This window comes from Podarcis bocagei (genome assembly GCF_964188305.1).
Source record: "Podarcis bocagei genome assembly, chromosome: 8".
NCBI lineage: Eukaryota > Metazoa > Chordata > Lepidosauria > Squamata > Lacertidae > Podarcis > Podarcis bocagei.
This window is the reverse complement of record NC_138133.1, coordinates 35,984,590-36,000,982: the sequence shown is the minus strand read 5'-3', so window position 1 is coordinate 36,000,982 and position 16,393 is coordinate 35,984,590. Positions and strand designations below refer to the sequence as shown.

At 41.9% G+C, this 16,393-nt stretch overlaps 1 long non-coding RNA gene across 1 annotated transcript; it reads left to right on the top strand.

Moving 5' to 3' along the window:
• Positions 1–9,600: 9,600 nt before the first annotated feature.
• On the top strand, positions 9,601–15,960 carry LOC308593235. The gene is made up of 4 exons (XR_014010875.1): positions 9,601–9,790; positions 12,210–12,292; positions 12,925–13,074; positions 14,279–15,960. It is a non-coding gene; the product is annotated as an uncharacterized lncRNA (long non-coding RNA).
• Positions 15,961–16,393: the final 433 nt, after the last annotated feature.

Here is a 16,393-nt window from a genome sequence, read left to right as displayed (position 1 = left end):
GGTTGTTTTCTAGAGAGTACCTTGATGCAGTTGGTATTCATAAGGACCAAACACCTGAATAGGGTGAATGCTAATTCCATTTCTGGATGTGATTCATGCCCTTCAAGAACAAATGAAAACACTTGTGAATAGGGCTAAAGGATTGTGGTAAAAGGAAGTAGCTTTTTCATTCCATGGTCACTTCCATGGTCTTCAGCGTGAAAATCCCCTTAAAAGTTGCAGCCATACCGATGCAGATGGCTAAACGATCTGCAATAGTTTTTGCAAAGGACAGATTTCTTTCTCTAGCTCAAGCCAACTGAGACAATTTTAGATTTTTACCCACAATTCCTTATATTACAGTATTGCTCTTTATAGTTTAACAAGTTTCCACTCTGTTGTGACACATGACAGGCAGCGCCTGTGTTGGTGGCTGAACCAAGAGATGAACAATGCAATTGTTGACTGTAACGAATACCTGTCAATTTCAAAGTGACAATTTCTACTTATGTTAAACTTACAAAAGAAAAGGTAAAACACTCTTTCCCAGGATATTTTGAAAAGAAACGAGGAAACATTTGATATGTGTTTTTACAGCTCAAACAAAACGTAAAGCTCTAACTTATCATGATAAAAGGAAATAATAGAATTTCAGGTGGGTGGGGTGGAATTAACATATGACCTGATTGACAGTTACTATATGAAAAGCTATACACATGTATATGCAACTTCACAGTAAAGTCAGCTCACATTCTGAATGTTCCTGACTGCCACTAGAAACCCTCCCTTTCCTAATTCAAATGAATGAAGGGTACTCTCACATTGTGCTCCATGCATATTTTTGCTTCCTCGGTGCTGCAGTGTTGTCCTGTATTATAAGATAACCATGTCCTGAGGTTTAACCGTTAGATATTAAAATATCCTAACTCCCTACCTGAGATGTGTAGTTGAAAGCAGCCCCGCATACGTCCCCCAGGGCAACAGCATACAATCCCCCAGAATGATCAGGTAGGATCAATGGAAAACAACAATAAACAATCCAGAAAATAACATTGCAGTTTCCCAACATTGCAGTTTTCCCAAGCCAGAAAATACCAGCAACATTTAAAATTAAGCCAATTCACAAAGGCACTGTTAGCCTTTGACCTATGATTGCTATTAGATTCACAAAATTCCTGGTTCAAATGCAAAATATAGGTCAAGAACATTTGGGACAGAATCCGGCCTTGATCCATCACAGATCTCCACTTGTATGGAAAGGGCTAATGGCAATTGGTAATGTTTGTATGAAGTAATATTATTATTATTATTATTATTATTATTATTATTATTATTATTATTATTATTCTATTTATATACCACCCTCGACCAAGGTGGTTCACAAGATAAAAACACGAGATCAAAGCACAAATGAATAGTTGAAACACAAACAACAAAATAAAAACCCACTCCCACAAACTCATTTAAAGGGCTGCAGAATATTAATCAGCCAAAGGCCTGGTTGAAGAGGAATGTTTTTGCCTGGCACCTAAAGTTATATAAGAAAGGTGCCAGAAGTATCTCCCTGGGGAGAGAATTCCACAAAGAGGAAGCCACTGCCGAAAAGGCCCGTTCTCACCCACTGGATCTCTTGTGGAGGCAGCTCATAAAAAAGGCCCTACGTTGGACTCAGAGGCAAGGTTGGTTTATATGGGGAGAAGTGGTCCTAAAGGTATTGTTGTCTTTAGTCAGAATCCCACAATCAGAACAGCAGGCATCAGAGGAGAAGGAATCAGTGGCTAACTTGTTCCCTAAGCCTTCCAAAATGCACTTGTGAAGTTTCAGTCTAGCTAAAATTTCATATTCAAGTATTTCCATTTCTATTGTAGATATAAAGCCATTACTATACATTTTTACCATTTTAAACTTTCAGGGTCGTATTAACTATTGGGCCAAACATTGGTCACTCTTTCATATTTCCGAAGATTAACGGATGAACAGATGAAGCAGATTGTAATCATACCTCAGTGATGCATTTTCTTAAAAGACATCACTTTCCCATTTAATACCCTCTACAAGTGAGAAAACAGACCTCATTAACGGTGCCATAGAAAAATTGCGGCAGAAAAATTGTATCTTCCTCTTAAAAGCCTATGTCTTTAAACTGAAAGAGATCAATTACAAAAGCTATAAACATTTAAATCATTTTTTTTCTGAACACATATACTATGAATCTTATCAATAGGGTATTCTCCAATAATAGCACATTTCCTTAACAGCTTTACAGTTCTCCACTTATTTCAAAGGATTGCTTTCTTATATTACTCTAAGTGGGTTGTGCGTGTGTGTTTTACTGTGCCTTAAAATATTTAAATGTTTGAAAGACTTACCGTACCTAGGAAACTCATTCAGGAGTAAGTCCCATCAAATTTAATGGGGCTGGCTTCTAAGTAGACATGCATGTTACTTTTGTGCTTTTTTTGGATCCCTGGGAAATGCACACTGAAAATGTGACAAAAGATTATTTTAAAAGAACTGAAAAGTAGCAGCTGATGAGGCAAAGCAGGGGATGGGCAGTGTTACTTACCCAGCTTCCCAAAGTGGAGATCACTGCCAGTAAACTTCAACCAGGCCAGTAAACTATAAGGAGGGATGGGATAGCTTTAAAACAACAACAATAAACAGCTGTTAGGACCTAATAATTAAGTACACAGCTGGGGATGCCATGATGTTTTCAGGAAGCATGGGGACCCAGGAAGCCTGCAACGCACAGATAGCGGGAGACATGATTTATAGAATGAAAAATAGAATGTACCACAAGCACACCATGGCTGCCGTGAAAGTAAGGTGTTATTGTTGTTTAGTCATTTAGTCATGTCTGACTCTTTGTGACCCCATGGACCAGAGCACACCAGGCACTCCTGTCTTCCACTGCCTCCTGCAGTTTGGTCAAACTCATGCTGGTAGCTTCGAGAACACTATCCAACCATCTCGTCCTCTGTCGTCCCCTTCTCCTTGTGCCCTCCATCTTTCCCAACATCAGGGTCTTTTCCAGGCAGTCTTCTCATGAGGTGGCCAAAGTATTGGAGCCTCAGCTTCAGGATCTATCCTTCCAGTGAGTACTCAGGGCTGATTTCCTTAAGAATGGATAAGTTTGATCTTCTTGTAGTCCATGGGACTCTCAAGGGTCTCCTCCAGCACCATAATTCAAAAGCATCAATTCTTTGGCGATAAGCCTTCTTTATGGTCCAGCTCTCACTTCCATACATCACTACTGGGAGAACCATAGCTTTAACTATACAGACCTTTGTTGGCAAGGTGACGTCTCTGCTTTTTAAGATGCTGTCTAGGTTTGTCATTGCTTTTCTCCCAAGAAAGTAAGGTAAGGACAAACAAACAAACAAACAAACAAACAAACAAACCCCTTGCATCCCACCCATGAGAATTTCACCAGATATTTTTCTCCTCATTCATAATTTTCAGATTCAGTTTCCTGTTCAGGGTTCCAACCAACCAGTCTTGCCCTCTCCCGGGTTACTCCATTTGAGCAAGTTTTTTCCCCCATGCAGATTTTCAGTTGTCTGAGGCTATACATAAAGTAAGGATGGGCAGTGCTATTTTTCTAGGGAAAAATGGTGTCGGAACTCGCCATGAAAGTCTACCTCTTTCTTTTAGAATGGCAATGGCACCCACCTGAGAGGTGCTAGAACTGAGTTCTGGAGAGTTCCCCGAAAAAAAGCCCTGGGGATGGGAAGCCTGTGTGTTTTCAGATGTTGTTGCAGTCCAACCCATCAGCCCCAATCAGCATGGCCAAGGATTGGGGTGGTGAAAGTTGTAGTCCAACAACATCTGGGTCAAAAGCAGTTCCCCTGTCTGTGAAATAGATAGATAGATGATAGATAGATAGATAGATAGATAGATAGATAGATGATAGATAGATAGATGATAGATAGATAGATAGATAGATAGATAGATAGATAGATAGATAGATAGATAGATAGATATAGATAGATAGATAGATGATAGATGATAGATAGATAGAGACAGACACATAAATAGCAACAGCTGGTGGGAAATAGGTCTAATTGCTCTTTCTGATGCAGAATTGAGGTCACGCCCAGTCTCCTGGAAAAAAAGGGAGACAATTACCTCACCTCCATGACAAAGAGCTCAGCTGTGGAACAAAGTTTTTTCCCATGCCTACAGGTAAAGGAGCAAATGCCAGTGAAAGAGAGTTAAGAGGTATTTTATTTATTCAATCAACTTTCATGTTTCCAGCTTGGTAAGGATGAAGATGGCCCAGCCCCTGAACACTTGTCTGATTTGAAAAAGGTCTGTCAATTGACAAGCTCTTTCTTCCCGGCCTGCCTCATGGAGTGATGATTTTCACACATTCCTTTCACACACCAGCGCTCGCCATTACAGTGCCAGCATGACAAACATTGCCTAAAGGTTTAGAACAGTTTATGTAATTATGTGATTCATGCATACCCAGAAATATTTGGGATTGCCTTGTTGATTGGAGAGAAGCTGATGAATTCACCAAGTCGGCCCCAAAGGAGTTCATGCAAGTAATGAAGTTGTTCTCTATGTTTGTGGGGAAGAGCAATCATGGCAGTCAAATGCATATATCACACGTACCAAATAAAGTGAGTTTTGAAATGGATACGTGATGGATATTTTCATGATGAGGCTTGGAGCTGATTTCCCCCCACTTTGTTTTTTTGACATTGTGAGCTTGTTTAAGAACCCCCACCTTCTTCTTGTTGTTGTTAATAATATCATCAACAACAAAAACACAGCAATAGAATCATCGAACTGCAGAGTTGGAAGGGACCATGAAGACCATCTAGTGTCCAACCCCTTCCAACGCAAGAAGCTTTTGCCCAATGTGGGGCTTGAACCCACAACTCTGCGATTAAGAGTCTCATGCTCTTCCGACATAAAACAGTAATCCAGCATCTAGAAACCAAGGATTGTATCCAGTGCTAGTCCTACTAAGAGCAGACCTCCTGAAACTAATGGACATGACACACTTAAGCCAATTAATTTCAATAGGTCCACTCTACAGCTGAATTCAGACAGCACTTTATTCCACTTTCCTGATGTTTCCTTACCTGATAATTTGTGTGTTTTATGTGATCTTTTGGACAACGGAAAAGCCACTTCTGGAAATTCACCAGAAGTCCAATATCATGGCTTATATGCAACTGAGTTATACTCCGAGTAGTCCCTGGAAAAGACCCTGATGTTGGGAAAGATGGAGGGCACAAGGAGAAGGGGATGACAGAGGACGAGATGGTTGGACAGTGTTTTCGGAGCTACTAACATGAGTTTGACCGAACTGTGGGAGGCAGTGGAAGACAGGAGTGCCTGTCATGCTCTGGTCCATGGGGCCACAAAGAGTCAGACACGATTAAACAACAACAACAACAACACGACTAAACAACAAAGTCCCATTATGTGTAGTCTTCTGCTTGTTCCATCTGTGAAAGCATTTCATCTTACCAGATGGAATGACTGGCCATCTCTTCTCCCTGGAGAGGTTCTCCTGACATCTCTTCAGCCAATTTTATTTTGGGGGGGGGCAGTGGGAGGAGAGAGGGAAAGCCCTGTTGCACAAGTGGAATCTCCAGGGAGGCAAATCCTTTCCATTGAAATCAATGGACCTAGGTTAGTGATGCCCATTATCTTCAGTGGGTCTACTCTGAGTAAGACTAATATTGACTACAACCCCACATGAGAAAATTTCATAAAGAAATGCAAAGACAATGGCTCTTAACTTCACAGATGTTGTCAGTCAGATTAACTGATTCCTGAGATCCTTCCCATATCTCCTACGGCTTTCTTCCTATCCATATCCTCCAACATTTCTCCAATGAAAATAGGGATGTCCTATTCCATAATAATAATTTTACTGTTTATACCCCGCCCAACTGACTGGATTGCCTCAGCCACCCTGGGTGGCTTCCAACATATATAAAAACATAATAAAACATTATTTAAAAAAGCACATTCTGTATAAAGACTGTCTTTGAATGGCTCAGGGGTTGAATAACTCCAGAACCTCCAACATTTAATCAATTAAAATAAGGAAAAGCAGGACATTCTGGGATCAAATCAGAAACTGGGACAGCTTTTGTAAATCTGGAACTGACCCTGAAAAATAGGGACACTTGAAGGGTCTGCCTAGCCATATTCCACAAAAATTTACTAGAAACCCAAACTGAATTTACAGTGTTGCTCAGCTTGAGCTCAGATGTCCCATCTAATGACTAAAGCCCGGGAACTTCATGAAACCTCGCAAAGTTTTATAGTCAAAGAAGTAAGTGAACATTTTGCAAATGAAGCATGCAGCGTAAACAGCGGTCTACCCACAGAACTCAAGTTACAGATTGCCATGGAGTTTACCAGCATCCTTCCGTGCTTAATGCAACTACAGCACAAGAATACCCAGGCCTGAGACTCCAAAGAAATTACTTTCCCTCTCCAAATGTTTTGCTTAAGATTTGTAATGTGAAAGTGGCCCAGATTTCAGAGCCAGTGCCAATTCTCAGGGTAGCTGAGGTGAGGGGTTGTGTTTCAGTTTGGCTCCACACCACCATTTCCACAGACCAATTAAGCATTGTTGCATGGTATTCTGACACCATAATTCCTTTTCCATAAAGTTGCATGGGCGTTGCTGTCAAATCATCGAGGCCTAATGAGTGGATAACTAGCAGCGCATCGGTCCACCCCCCCACTTAAATCGCTGTAAAATCTATGTGAGTTTTCAAAGTTTCATTGCTTGACCATCATTTATATCTGATCATGTTGCTTTAAAAATGATGTCCTTCCCCCCCCCCCACTTTCCTGATGAATTTATTTCAAACATGGAGGTGTTTACTTTTCAGTACACTTAATATGCTACAACTTCCTAAAGAATCCATTGCAACTTCAAAAATGTGTGCACACAGCTGACATCCCTATAGTCAGGCTGATTCATGAGCCGAATCACAGCTGTGATAACTGCGTTCAAAAGATTATTAATGAGGAAGGTGTTTAGAACAATGCTGTCTATAGGTGCACAGTGTTTTCGTTTTCAAAATGAACAACATAAGGTTGCTGTACTGGGATAAGTCTTCTGAAAACTGACAGATGTCTGATAGTCAGGTCTTTGTTGCAGTCATTCCCCCCACTCCTCTAAATCTTTATTTGGCTAGGAGCAGGGCCAGATTTAGATGAAAAAGGGGCCTAGGCAGGCCAGAGGCTTAGGTTTTTCAGGGTTTAATCAGATTTCCCCTGGGGCAGATTTCAAATCGATCTGCCAGGAATTTCCATCAGTCTTCGATGGAACCCTGGGCCTGTATAACGGACCCCCGATTTCCCTATGGCTCAACCCCATAGTACAACCCATTTGGATTAAGGCCCGTAGAGTCCCGTTTGCTTAAACCCAAGATCGATGAGGAGCTTGATCGCTTAGTCTTCCAAGGTGTCTTAGAGCTGGTAGCTTCGGGTACCTGGGAAACCCGAATCGTCACACCGGTTAAGCCAGACGGCTCAGTCCGTATCTGTGGCGGTTACAAATGCACCCTGAAGTGGGCCTTACAGGACCACGTGTACCCGGTTCCGGTGGTGAGCCACGTGTTAGCAACCCTGGCTGGAGCCAAGATCTTTGGGAAGCTGGATTTAGCGCAAGCTTATCAGCAGCTAAGGGACGCGGGTGGCGTTGTGGGTAAAAGCCTCAGTGCCTAGGGCTTACCGATCGAAAGGTCGGCGGTTTGAATCCCCGCGGCGGGGTGTGCTCCCGTTGCTCAGTCCCAGCGCCTGCCAACCTAGCAGTTCGAAAGCACCCCCGGGTGCAAGTAGATAAATAGGGACTGCTTACTGGCGGGAAGGTAAATGACGTTTCTGTGTGCTGCGCTGGCTCGCCAGATGCAGCTTTGTCACACTGGCCACGTGACCCGGAAGTGTCTCCAGACAGCGCTGGCCCCTGGCCTCTTGAGTGAGATGGGCGCACAACCCTAGAGTCTGTCAAGACTGGCCCGTACGGGCAGGGGTGCCTTTACCTTTACCTTTACTATCAGCAGCTAACCTTTGACAAGGCCACCGCAGACGCCCAGACAATCGTGACTCATAGGGGTGCTTTCAGGGTCAAGCGCCTACAGTTTGGAGTTAGCGTGGCCCCAGGGTTATTTCAGAGCCTAATGGACCGTCTACTTAAAGACATCCCCGGAGTCACACTTTTTTTTATGATGTTTTGATCACCGCATCGTCGAGAGAGGACTTTGCCGTCAGATTACGGATAGTGCTCCAACGCTTCCAGGTGGCAGGACTTAAGGTAAAACAGAAAAAGTGTCTGTTGGGAGTGAGCCGGAGGCCTGGGCAGGCCAGGTCATCCTCTTATATACCTGCTGGGATTGACAAGGCATCTGACCCTCACCTGAATCTCATAGCTCTTCTCTAGCTGCCTCTGATTAGTTATCATTTAACTCTTTGGGGAAACAATTAGCATCACATGTCGTGTGTATGGAAGTTGCCGAACCAATTAACCAACTAGAAGGATTACTATTAATAGCACCAGTTTTCCTATAACTTGATATTGCTGGATAGTTTTGATGAACTGCAAAAGCATTTTTAGTTTGCTTTCTGTTGCCACCCTGGAACTTTTCTTTCTTAGTTCCACTTTGTTTTGTACGATTCCTTGCAAATGAAGGAAAACAACTTTTCTGCTTGTGTATGTTGATAATACAATTTTCAGGCGTCCTGACTGTGACAAAGGTGACCTGTGTGCTTGCTTGTTTGCTTAACAGCTGTTGGGAACTTCTAGGTCCCTGTTCTCCCTTCTTATGGTCTTTGTACAGGACCTGGAGACTCCAATAGAGAGCATTCCATGTCAAAAAGGAGGGCAAGTGGGCACTCTATCAAATGACAGGGCAGGAGTTACACGGAGCAGGGCCTTTTCACTGGTGGTGCCCATTGTATGCCTTGCTCTTTCCAGACCAGCTCTCTTTTGGTCTGCATTTTGGAGATTTATAATTTAGGAAGACTTTGGAAGAACTGATTGACAAGTCTTATCAGTTGCTGACGTATGAGTGGATTCTATACGCTGCTATTCTGTGCTTCTGGTGCACCAGGGTTTACACCAGCATAATAGAGTTGGCCAGGATCCCAGAAGGGATACAATTTATGAGCTTTCTCCATTATCTGCACGGCAGGGGGTGTTCAGTCAACAGTCAGGGGGTGTTCAGTCAACTTATTTCCAATAAGTGCCCCCCTCTTTATTTCCATAACAAGTCCTTGAGTCTGTACACTGAATAGTGATACCAGGGACCTAGAAGGTGCAGGGCTTGTCAGTCCAACCCCTGTGCAGTCTCACCAGTGCTGACCTTAATGCAATTGGGCCAAATTGGGCCCCGCAGGCCGCTCCTAAGGGGGCCCCTGCACCAGGGCAATCTAGATGGATTTTATTTATAAGATTTTGCAGACTTTGGCTGTGAACTTGGGCCCAGAAAAAAAATCAAGTTGCACCCCACTACTTCAAATGGGGCCCCACTGGCTAGCCCTGAGTCTCATAGTTGCTGGGCCTGAGTTGCCCTGCTCTTGCATGAAGTCTTGTGTTTACAATTTTGAGAGAGGAGAGACTTCCAGCTGGGGAGCAGGAGGGCTGGCGAGGCCCCCTAGATTTAGAGGCCCTAGGTTTCAGCCTACTTAGCCTATACATAAATCCGGCACTGGCTGGGAGCCTGGCTGTGGAGAGGCAAGGCAACTGAAAGGAGGCTGGGTGGGAAGGCCTTGGAAATCATTCCAAGGCCTAAATGCAGCAGGTAGCGATATCTTGGAACTGTACAAGGTAAATATGGCCTAAATCACCTGCTTTAGCAAGATAAGTCCTCGGAGTTCTCTAAGCTAAATGTACACCGCTGAAATTTGATTGAAAACTTTGCGATGTGAAGACTGAAAATCACAAGGAGGAGGCAGACGTGTTTAATCTTCAGTTGGATAACAATTCAAGATAGACTGATAGAGATACCTGCTGCCTGATAAACCAGTCAATACTGTAGATGGAAGATACTCACTAAAAACAGACACCGCAAAGGCAGGTGATTTGGCAGCTGGAGTGGGGGGGGGGATAGTGGGTGATCCTGGTGTTTCTTTCTTGTCATCTGTTCTCTGCTCTCTGCTGAGCAAGTCAAGGTCTGTATTTTACTAGGTTACTATCCTTGAAGGATGCAATCCAGCAAGCTCCATTACCCACACGCAACAGATTGATGTATGTGCAAGTGGGATTTGAGTTTTCTTTTCCTGAACGTAACCCCTGCACCACCAAAATGCAAAGCGCTGCTTAAACTTGCTGAAAAAAGCAGGTTGTAACGTGCATGCTGTTGGAAAACAACTCTGTGATAACAGAGGCTGAAAAGTAGCAAGCCTCAAAAATATGCAGAAGATCCAGGGCTTTTTTTCAGCTGGAACTCAGTTCCAACACCTCTTAGGTGGGCGCCATTGCCACAATAAGAGAACAAGGGAGGCATTCATGGTGAGTTCTGGTACCCATTTCCATCCCTAAAAAAATAGCACTAAGGAGATCAGATCCTTTAGCAGCTTGCAGGAATAAAGCCCTTCACACACAAAAATTGAAATAGCCAATGCTAAGTGGGCAACCATCTCCCCTGCCCCACCCCCTGCTCAAATTGCCACTGGGAATGACACCAAACTATGGTGCAGTTTAGATACTTTTAAAGTGCTGGATGAGGGACTCTGGCCACCTTGCAAAAGTATTTGTCTATGTGTCTGTCTGTCTGTCTATCTATCTACACACACATCTTCTTTTCATATTCCAGGTAAGGGTTTTTGCATCCCTCACTTATGCTTTTAAAAAAAATTAACAGAATTTCAATAGAATGCAAACTTTAACCTTGATGAACCTAATAAGGGAAATTTCAGCTTGCTGGGCCAATGTCACCTTGAAAGTGGGTGTTATGAACTTACCTATAGTTTCACCAATAACACAGAAAAACATTTCAGCGAATTCAGTTGGAATTGCTTTCCATTTACGATCAAAGTGCTAATGATGAAAATTGATCTACCTTCAGCTACTTGCACTGTGTTAGTGTCATGGTTAATAATACTAGGATTGAGTGACAAATTTTCATAAAGAATTATTTTGTTTGCAAGTCTTGGAAATACAATGTGGCCATGATCTAGCAAGAGTTGAGTATAGAGGTTTGTACCAGTTCACTGGGTGCCAATGAGTTGCCGACCCGATTTAAAGTGCTGGTGATAATCTATAGAACTGTAAACATCTTGGAACCAGGTTGTCTGAAGAACTGATTCCACTTCTGTGAGGTTGCCTGGGCTCATGTGCCTGCTGGTAAGATCTATCAGACTGGTGAACACGAGACAGACTCTTTTCTGTGTTGGCCCCATTCTTATGGAAAACCCTGCCATGGGAGATTTGCCTATTTCCTTGACTCTTGACTATTTTAAACAGACCTTAAACACCTGAATGTTTCAGTCTGCTTTTAGTTAATGCTGATTTTATAGTCTATAGTTTTAACTGTTCCTGATACCTTTCTTTTTATTTGGTGTGTTATTTTAATGCTGTTGTTGTAGTGAATTATATTTTTTACGTATTCTGTTGTTTCCTGCTTTTGTTTTGTAAACCGCCTTGAGAAAGTTTTGAACCTTTTAAGGAAAGTATAAGTATACTTTAAAGAAACAAATATAGATCTCAATGGGTGGGGGAAGAGAGAAGTACATGCTTAACTATGAAATTAATGTGACTTTAAAAACAGTCACTGCATCATGCCAGGTGTTCTTTTGTAACGTGCATCATTTTCAGCGGTGCACCTATACTCAAATCACTAGGTGAGCACAGTAGTGTGGGCACTAATGTTGATAATTCATATCATTTATCCGCTAGATCAGAAGACAGTGTGGCCTGCTGCGTAAATTCATATTTTGGCACTCTTTAAAAAGTGGATTATTATTGACCCAATAGACCGTAACAGCTCCAAAGAAGCCATTACTGTCTATTGTGTAAATCCTTCATGGCACATGTTTTATTGACCCTTTGGAGCCATCATGGTCTGTCTTGTCAATCCAGCTGCCATACATGCGTAAAAGACCTGTGCGCCTAGGATTCTTAGGAAACTGTAATCGTATGATTAATGCATGTTCCAAGCACCTATACGCATTCCTAAGCAACGTTAAAGAGCTACTTCTAACTCGTTTCTTTTCTGTTTTGAAAATACCCCCATTACCCACTGCAGGGAGATGAAAATAATAACAACAGAAAAATGACGAAAATACCACATTCCAGGGAATAAACAGATGGAACAGCACATATGAGGCAGTAAACTATTATATATATATATATATATATATATATATATATATATATATATATATAAAAATGGTCAAGGTATTTTATTTACTTAGCACAACATGGCATGCTCTAGGTGACCGACAACAAAAGCAAATTAATATATTTTTTTTAGCAGGAACACAGCAGCAAATCAGAAAGGTGAAAAGAAACCCCTAATCCAAAAGAAGCAAAATCCAAACTACATTAAGTCCTTTTCAGACATTCTACAAGCTGGTGCAGACTTCATCCCTGACCTACATGCATCCATTGTAATGTCTGTGGAGAGCCCTCCGGGTGTGCAATATGGGAGCGCTTTGCAGATGTTATAATGGATGTGCATAGGTCTGGGCCCAGCCTGCTCATGCAGTCCTGCAGATCAGCCCTGCAGACCAGTGTTCTTCAAATCTTGGCCCCCAGATCTTGGCCTACAACTACCATCATTAAATCATTTTTTTGGAAACCATATAAATATAATCTTTGAGGTTGACCCAAGCTACCATGAATTTGACCTTCCATATACCCATTCACAGAACACTTGTGTTCCTCTTGTAAGTATAGACATGTTCTCCCCTGTAGCAGCTGAAGGACAGAAATCCTTGCAAATATTCTTAATTGTATAGGAAAATTCCTGACGTCCTGGTTTTCGGGTGTAAAAAATGGCATCGGGGGGGGGGAGGGATGTATGGCAACGCGATGGAAGAAACAGCGGAAACAGCTCCAAAAGCTTTTTAAAAAGCACAACAATTCCAAAGAAAATCTCAACAATTTCGGTGGGTTTCTAAATCTCAACAACTTTGTGGGTGTCAAGAATTTTACTTTTTGAAATATGGCAACCCTAAATTTTATAACATGAACTCTTTGTGTGATCTAGTTATGATCCTTGCCAAATTCTGGTATCTCCTTTCCACAAGTTCTAACATTTTCAGACATTTAAACATCTGTTATTTCAGTTCCTAACTTTCCAACTGGTGTTAAATCTTACCTTTTGCGCATTACTAAAACAAAAAACAAACAACCCCCCCCTTGCATTTCTTGCTCTCTGACTTTTCCTTCTCTTTGGTAGATGTACTATAGATGCAATAGTGCATTCATCTTGAATAGACCCCGCCCACCTGCTGAGAGTAATTGTCAGGAAGAGAATAGCAGAATCGAAAAGCTTTTGTGAAAGGGAATACAGACAACATAGGATTCTGAATCTGAAACCCAGCATATATTTTCCTTTCTCTCTCCCCCCTTCCTCTTTGTTGGGTCTTGCAGCTGTTTCCCATCACAACTGTGAGAGACACAGCAAAATTGAGTGTATCTGTATCACACTTAGTTTCACAGGCGGCTAATAACTTACTTGCCAGCTATGCCTGATTTAATCAGGACAGACCTGATTTATGGTTGTTTGTCCCAAAGTCCGATTCCTTCAGCCTGCATCACCAACCGGGAATGTATATATCCATGTTCTCTCCATCAGGGCTACGGTTTCCCCTTGGTAGACCAGTTGAAGGAGGAGGGCTGGCTGAAGGAGGATGCCCGGGAATGCTCAACAAGGGTTGAACAACTGTTTTGTTTTTCCCATTGCCCATGACCTGTTTGCCGGTCGCAGTCTATAAATCCTTTCACTTTCTTTGTAATGTTATGTCCCAGTGCTTGAAGCTATAGAGATGGCGTTTAACCACTGCAGTGGCCGTGACGTAATGTTTACTATGGCTTGGCCAGGTACTTCAGTAGCCTTACTGTACTCGTTTGCTTTGCAGTTGGGTGGGGAATCTGTCATTTTTGTTTTATCCCAGTTTGTTTTTATAACCTTAAATTCAGTTATTCACATTTCTACCTCAATTTGCCTGTTTACTTATATATAAAAAAGTTATTCGGAAAATTCGTCAGCGTTTTAATGCAAATTTCTTGTAAGATGCACATGTTTGTGTACAACCTTTGCAAGGCAATTCTCTAAAACAATGGGATTTTCTGTTTTGTTTTCACTAGTAGGAACATTTGCAAGGACACGTCACCACAGCATATTAATTTTCTGCTCATTGTTTGGCTAGAGGAAAAGCACTGCAAACGTCAGAGAAGTGTGAACTTTGAAGGATGACTGTTTTAGTTCTCACATTGTTTGGGGCAAATTAGGTAGATTCGCCTTTAAATGCAAACCAAATTGGATTCCTCCCCAACTTTCTGCTATATAGATGCTGATAGCCTGTGCCAGGAGGAGGGCTCACCGGTGGCTCCACAACCAACTCCTGATGTGCCTATACCCATCCAGGATACTTACACATAAGTTTTTTAAAGAGGTCTTCATCTCACAAATTATCTTAGGGAGGGCATTGCAGTGGGTGGATACTATCACTGAGAAGACACGCCCCTATTACACCACCAAGCGACAATCCACTGGCTGTAGAACAGCCAACAAGGTCCCTCAGGAAGATCTGCTTCATCTGTACTATGGTGGGTGGTCTGTTGGACGACAACTGGTGTATAACTGTCTGCGTGAGCTGGAGTCCAACAGCATCGGGAATGCCACAAGTTCCACAGCCCTGAAACAGAGAGGACCTAACAAGCCATTTTGTGCCCACTTAGCAGCGAGAGAAGTCAACAGTTCTACAATTACACTGTTATCTCAGTCGCCCCAAACTGTCCATCCTTGTAATGCAGGAAACACTCAGCATGGATGGAGTCAAAAGGTGTTTTTTAGCTGCACACTATCTCAGATGTGTAAGCCCTGAGCTTCTTGCCACAAAGGTTTCCATCAACGGTGCCAAATTATGTGTGGGTAGTTTTTTTTGCAAAGTGATCTACTGCTACTGCTCATTGGGGACTAAACTGAGATGATCCAGCTCATTTATTTTTCTCAAGGCTGCAAACTGGTTGGGAAAAGTCCTCATAGTGAGAAGTCAGTTCATGCTTTGCTCACTCAGCAGTTATGTTCTTTGGCACTGGGGAGGGGAAATATTCTTACGGAACTTAGCAAAAAGTCTGTCATTAGATCAGACACCCCAATGAAGAAGTATATTAGTTATGCTTGTAAGCAAAGTTGGGTTGTGGAAACGGGGAAACTGGATAAAAATAAACCTCCTAAAAGAGGAGTTTCTTCTATTTTAAAAATGTAATATATCTCTTTCCCTAGATATGCATTGGTGAAATAGGCCAGGATATTACTGCAAAATTTAAAAAAATAAAGACAAGAAAAGAAGATTATGATACTATATGCTATACATAATTTTATGTGATAAGCATACTGTGATTATTTAAATATACTTAACAACTATCTCAAAACTTTTGAAGTTGTTAATATTTTGGAGGAACGTCTTTGCAAATTAGCATTTGCATTTATCTGTGTTCAGATTTTTGCTAAGACAACAGTTGATATAAAACCTGCACATTGGAGTCCAATCATATTTGACAGGCTGTGCCATACTCTACAATAGCTGTCAATGAAAATAGGTATATATGCTTTATTGCAAGAGAGGGGCGGTATTTCATCATGCAGATTACTGAGTGCAAATGTTTTACCTGCTTAGACAGGGTCCAGTTTCTAGCACTCCTTATTAAACCATTACGGAATGGGAATTGTGATATATTTTAGCAGTGTGTGCTGTTTTGATTTGTTAGCCACCTTGAGTTTCTTGTGAAATTTAAGTGGCATGTAAGTTTTTACATAAATCAATGTATTGAATCAAGTCCTGCATTTGATAACACAAATAACTCTGAACATTTTAAAGTGCTAAGTATTATTAGTTGGAATATATATATATTGAATAAATAGTGCTAAATGGCATAAGATACATGGGACTTGGAAGAACTCCATTTATATCCAGCCTGTACCAAGAAAAGTATGCTATAGCATAGGGGTGGGGAATATGTATGCTTCCATAAGTTCTTAGACTACAACCCCCAACATCCCTGAGCATCGGCCATGCTGGCTGGGGATGATGGGAGATGGAGTCTATCAACATCTGGAGGACTGTCACATATCTCTTGACTTTATTGATTCCCCAGCATAACTCTCTCTAACAGGAAAATTATTTGGTGAATGATGACAGAATTGGAGTCAGAACAGGGCCAGTGAATATCATTGTGTTGGGATGAGGTGGAGATCCG